Source organism: Capsicum annuum, chromosome 6 (genome assembly GCF_002878395.1).
Source record: "Capsicum annuum cultivar UCD-10X-F1 chromosome 6, UCD10Xv1.1, whole genome shotgun sequence".
Taxonomy (NCBI): domain Eukaryota; kingdom Viridiplantae; phylum Streptophyta; class Magnoliopsida; order Solanales; family Solanaceae; genus Capsicum; species Capsicum annuum.
The window spans coordinates 151437500-151443956 of NC_061116.1; the positions used below are offsets into that span (position 1 = coordinate 151437500).

General features: G+C 36.4%; 1 non-coding gene across 1 annotated transcript; it reads right to left on the minus strand.

Annotated features, from left to right (window-relative positions):
* Positions 1-2244: 2244 nt before the first annotated feature.
* On the minus strand, positions 2245-2352 carry LOC124899837. The gene has a single exon (XR_007057401.1). It is a non-coding gene; the product is annotated as a small nucleolar RNA R71 (small nucleolar RNA).
* Positions 2353-6457: the final 4105 nt, after the last annotated feature.

Consider the following 6457-nt stretch of genomic DNA (forward strand, 5'->3'; position numbering starts at 1 on the left):
AATTCACACACTTAGCCATAAATTCCACAATATATTTCTTCATACCATTCTACTAATAGATTTCTCACAAATTATAATACTGATCTTGGGCATATTTATATGCTCAAAGCACCAATATGCACCCAGATTTGGGCTTAGTTCAAGAACTTTTGTATGAATTCTTAAGTATAATTCAGCTTTTATTCCATTTTATGCCTAATCGATATAAATAGTACTTTAGGTTTAAAATCATGAAGAATTATGCATAATTGTATACAACGAGGATATAGAAGTAGTGAAGGAATGCAAGGGACTGAAATTAACCTAAAAAAAGGAAGCTGGAAAATAAGAATCCTCATTTAAAGACATTCCACATCCCGAGGATCAACAAAATAGCAATGGTAAAATTCCACTGAAGGTTCGAGAAACCACCGCGTGTGGAGAAGTTTTGTTTATCAGATTTGGTGACTCGAAGGTTTAGCGCATCGCGGAGGATAATTATTTCACAATTGTCCCAATCCAGTGGCTCACCGCGATAGTGGTGTGTCACGGTGCCACTATCGCGGTGACGGTGCATTTTACAATTATTAGGGACTACTTGAGCTCTGCGATTTCCTAGATTTTAATGAAAAATAGCAATCGAAGTCATGGCACGACACGCTGGGTGGACAAATTGGGAATATTTTAAGTATTTTGTCCCAGCTATAAAAGGAAAAATCCAAGATAATATGAGGGGCTTTTTCAAGCAGAGCAGCGGCGAAAAAGAAGTAATTTCTCTCTTTTAGGGTTCTTAAACATTCTTCTAAATTTCTTTATTTAAAGGATTGATTTGGGTATGATTAGTTACTTATTTTGGATGATGAATTCAAACATGAGTAGCTAAACACCCTATTTCTGGGGTTGAGGCTAAGAACATGAGTACTCTTTAATATTCTTATTCATAAATTCTTTTTGGATTATCAGATGGGTTGTTCTTGAATTTTTGAGCTTACTATTTTAATGATTGGCCACCATTAGAATAAATTTACATTTCTATGTGAATTCGAGAGGAGAATCATAGGATATAATGAAGAAATTAGGGAGCAAGGTTCTTATTATTTTATAAAATAAGGGATTTGAATTAGCAAGAAGACAACTTCATGAATCTAGAAGATTTGTTGTAACTCTGTGGGAGTTGTGGTTATAACATTCAATAGATAGAAGATTTGAGGTCAGGAGACTAAGATCGTGGCATAACCCTTGCGAACCATCAACCCGATAACCTATAAGATTGTGAAAAATATTGAGAATTGTATGATTGTTCAAAATACCTCAACCCTGGAATCATTCTCATTATTGATTACAACCGTTACTTACTTTGCTCTAGTCATTATTAATTATTTCTTTTTTAGTAATCTATATTTTATTTACAGATTCATCTTAACATTGATACAATCAAACACTTAATACTCAATTGTCTTGAACAAAAGATTGAATAAATTTCTAGTTTATTGATCTTCGAGGGAACGATATCTAACTGTCCAAGTTATTATAGTACTTGCATGGTCACATACAATTGCGTGTGCATAGAGACGCAATAAGTTTTTGGCGCCGTTGCTGGGGATCAAATAGAATTAGTAAATTGCTTTAATTTTTGTTTTTTTTGATCATAATTCTAAGTGTTAACAACTTGATCTTAGCAACTGAATTTTCGCAGGTTTAGCTGAACATTGGACTGGCTAGGGATAAAGACTTAGTAGAGCGCTTTGCAGAACCAGAAGTGATTTTTCATCAGAGACGAAGAGCTCAATACTACACTCAATAGGGATCGATGGTGGAAATACGCAATCCTATAGTTGTTGATCCAAATATTGGAAATGTCCCAGCTCCTGCTGTTCTAGCTATTCCTGTTGAATCAGTCGTAAGACCTATCGGGAAGTGGCAATCCCACTTATGCATGTTGTGACTAATAGTATTCTGAAGCCTGAACCAGGAGGTCGATGTGAATTGAAATAAAATATGCTGCAATTGTTGAGATCTGCGGGAGAATTTCAGGGAATTTCACATGAGGACCCACATCAGCACTTACAAACCTTCCTGTAGATAAGTGACACATATATTCCTGAAGATATGAATGCTGATTATGTCAGATTAGCACTCTTTCCATTTTCTCTACTTGGGGAAACAAAGAGATGGCTAATTGCTTAACCACACCAATCTATCACTACATGGGAAGATTGTGCGTGAAGATTTCTCATTTGATTTTTTCCATCTCAGAAAAGTACATGATTAAGGAGTGAGATATTGAGTTTCAGACAGAAAGATGGAGAAAATCTCTACCAATCTTTGAAAAAAATTCAAGGGCATGCTTAGAAGTTATCCTCATCACCATTAATTGAATGATGTTTTGGTGCATACATTTGTAGAAGGCCTTGATTCTAATACAAAGATTCTCTTAGATTCAGCAACAGGGGGTCAAGCTTTAGAGAAAACATATGAAGAATTGTATACCTTGCTAAATCAAATTGCACAAGGAAATCCTGATTTGATGCAGACTAAAGAAATGCTCCCAAGAAGGTTGCAGGGGTTTTGGAGGTTGATAAGTTTACTATATTACAAGCACATATTGCAGTGCACAGAACCATATGACTATCACCTTAACAACTTAAAGTTGGGTAAGACACAACCAGCAGCCACAATAAATATAGTTCAACAGTTATATTCATGGTGTGAAGTTTGCGGAAGTGGTGAGCATAAAGCAGATGCATGTTCTATTAATCCAGATTCAGTAAACTACGTAGGGAATGCAAATTGTCAGGGTCAATAGAATTTTAGCAATATGTATAATCCAAATTGGAGGAACCACCCTATTTTTTCATGTGGTGGAAATCAGGCAAAAAATACAAATCAGTATAAGGGATCAGTGCAACCAAATCCACAGTCGATTCAGAACAATCAGATGACTACTTTGAATAGTAATATGGAGGAGATGCTTAAGCATTTTATGGCTCAACAAGCATAAATTGTAGTGGACATGAAGGCTCAACAGGCATAGTTTACAGCTGAGTTGAAGAGTCAACAATTACTGACAAAAAATCTAGAGTTGCAGTTAGGTCGAATCGCAGGATCGTATAATACAAGGCCACAAGGAGCATTGCCTAGCGACACTGAAGCTAATCCTAACTAAGTGAATGCGGTTACAACAAGGAGTGGGCTACAAATGAAGGAGATGGTTCAGGAGCTGAATAATCTCGTGGTAACTAATGATAGTTTGCAAGAGTATACAAAATTAGAAGTAAAAGAAAAAGAGGCTAGTGAAGAGATTTGTGTAGAGAAGAAGACTAATCCCCTACCTTTTCCTCAAAGGGCAAGAAAGCATCAAGAGAAAGCTAGTTTTAAGAAGTTTCTAGATCTTCTGAAATAAGTCCAAGCAAATCATTCTCTTGTTGAAATTCTGCAGAGTATGCCAAAATATGCTAAATACTTAAAGGATATTATTGCCAATAAGAATCGGTTGACTGAATATGATACAGTTGCATTTACTCTAGAGTGCATTTCTAAAATTCAGAATAAAATGCCCACGAAATTAAAGGATCCTGGGAGTTTTACCTTGTAGATTACCCTTGGTTAAACTATTTTTGCATGTGGATTATGTGACTTGGGGGCAAGCAAAAATCTTATGCCCATGTCATAGTACCAGAAGATGGGTCTTGTAAGCCCCAAACCCATAACTATTGTGTTGCAGTTGGTAGACAGGTCACTTGCTAGACCAGATGGTATTATTGAAGATCTACTGGTGTAAATGGGATCTTTAATCTTTTCTGTGGATTTTGTGATTCTTGACTTTGAGGCTGATCTAGTTGTTCCATTTATTTTGGGATGACCCTTTTTAGCAACAGGGCAGTCACTCATTAATATGGCAGCTGGAAAAATAACAATGCAAGAACATAATAAAGTAGAGGTTTTTAATGTGTACAGAGCATTGAAATTGCCAGCCATATATGAGGAGTTGTCCTCAATATCGGTTATTGATCTTACTTCAGATTGGCAGTTGCTTTTATCTAATGATCCATTAGAGCAAACTTTGATGGATTATGATTTGCATGGGGATTTGGAAGCATTTAAATTGGTCCAGGATATGAATTTGGCTGTAATTGAGACAAATAAAGTGATGATCGATCCTTTGAATAGACCAATTGGTCCACCACCCAGGCCTTTAGTTGAAGAAGATCCTAACTTGGAGATTAAGGTTCTCTTTCCTCACTTACAATATGTTTTTCTTGCTGATCAAGATACTTTTCTTGTTATTTTGTCTATAGGATTATTTGATATACAGTTAAAGAAGCTATAGCAGTTCTCTAAAGGAGAAGAAAAGTGATTGACTGGCAGATGTCTGATATTTTAGGAATTAATCCAGTATTTTGCATGCATAATATTTACATAAAAGAGGGGTACATACCTAGAATACAGCAACAAAGGAGGTTGAATCCTGTGACAAAGGAGGTGGTCCAGAAAGAGATGGTCAAGTGGTTAGACAGTGGTATTGTTAACCCAATTTCTGATAGCAAATGGGTGAGTCCGGTGTACTGTGTACCAAAGAAGGAAGGAATGATATTAGTGATGAATGATGATAACAAGTTGGTTCCCACTCGTACAGTTACCGGATGGAGAATATGTATAGATTATCGGATGTTTAATGAAGCAACTCATAAAGATCACTATCCAATTCCCTTTATTAACCAAATGCTGGATAGATTGGTAGGGAAAGAGAATTATTGTTTTCTTAATGGGTACTCTGGCCACAATCAAATAAGCATAGCACCGGAAGACCAATAAAAGACCACATTTACTTATCCATACGGTACGTATGATTTCAGATGCATGCCCTTCGACTTATGCAATGCACCTGCTACATTTCAAAGGTGTATGATGGAGATATTCTCAAACATAGTGGATGAATTTATGGAGGTATTCAAGGATGATTTCTCTGTGTATGGGAATTCATTTGAAAAATGTTTGCAAAATCTCGACAAAGTTCTAGCTAGGTGCGAAGAAACAAACTTGGTGTTAAATTGGGAAAAATGCCATTTTATGGTTAAGGAAGGAATTGTCTTAGGCCATAAAGTGTCATGTAAAGGGCTGGAAGTTGACAAAGCAAAGGTTGAAGTAATTGAAAAGTTGCCTCATCCAGTTACAGTTAAAGGCGTGCGAAGTTTTTTAGGATATGCGGGGTTCTATAGACGATTAATTCAAGATTTCTTAAAGATCGCAAGTCTCATGTGCAAATTGTTAGAGAAACAAGCCAATTTTGAGTTTGAAGCTGATTGCCATGAAGCTTTTGAAAAGCATATGAAGAAGTTGATGGAAGAAGCTATTTTGATCGCACCAGATTGGGAGTGACCTTTTGAGCTAATATGTGATGCTAGTGATATTATAGTGGGACCAGTGTTGGGTCAGAGAAAAAAGAAGGTATTTCGATCGATCTACTATGCTAGCAAGGTATTCAATAATACTCAAGTTAACTACATAGTTATAGAGAAAGAGATATTAGCTGTGGTATATGCATTCGATAAGTTTCAATCCTACTTAATTGGTACCAAGGTCATTGTTTATACAGACCATGCTTCCATTAAGTATCTTGTGAAAAAAAAGGATGCAAAGCTATGACTAATTAGGTGGATTCTGCTATATCAAGAATTTGATCTTGAGGTTCGTGATAGAAAGGGAGCTGAAATCAAGTTGTTGATCACTTGTCACGACTGGAAAATCAAGACCATATTGTGGATGACTTTCATAGTATCAAGGAAGACTTTCCTGAGGAAAAGTTGTTGTTATTAGAAGCAGTTGAGTTCCCATGGTATGCTGACATTGTAAACCCAATAGTTTGTGGGGTGTATGCTTCTAAAACAACCTCACAACAGAGAAAGAAATTACTCCACGATTCTCGTTCTTACATTTGGGATGAACCGTACCTTTTCAAGTATGATCTAGATGGAGTGATTCATAGGTGTATCCTAGAGGCTGAATTTTTAAAGGTGTTATGAGATTGCCACTCATCTGTATATGGTGGACATCATGGGGGTGAAAGGATTACAAGAAAAATGTTGAAATCAAGTTTTTTCTGTCCGACTCTATTTACAGATGCAGTGGTGTTTGTAAAGAGTTATGATCAATGCCAAAGGTTAGGTACTATAACCAGATGTCATGAGATGCCCCTGAATTATATTTTAGAACTAGAAGTCTTTGATGTTTGGGGGATTGATTTCGTGGGGCCCTTCCCACCTTCGAAAGGTAATTTGTACGTTCTTGTTGCAGTTGACTATGTCTCTAAATGGGTGAAAGCTATGGCGAGTCTGACTAATGATGCAAGAGTGGTGATTAAGTTTGTGAAGAAGAATATATTTTCCAGATTTGGTATGCCAAGAGCAATAATTAGTGATCGAGGTACGCATTTTATCAATAATTGGTTCAAGAATTTTCTTGTTAAATATGGTGTTCG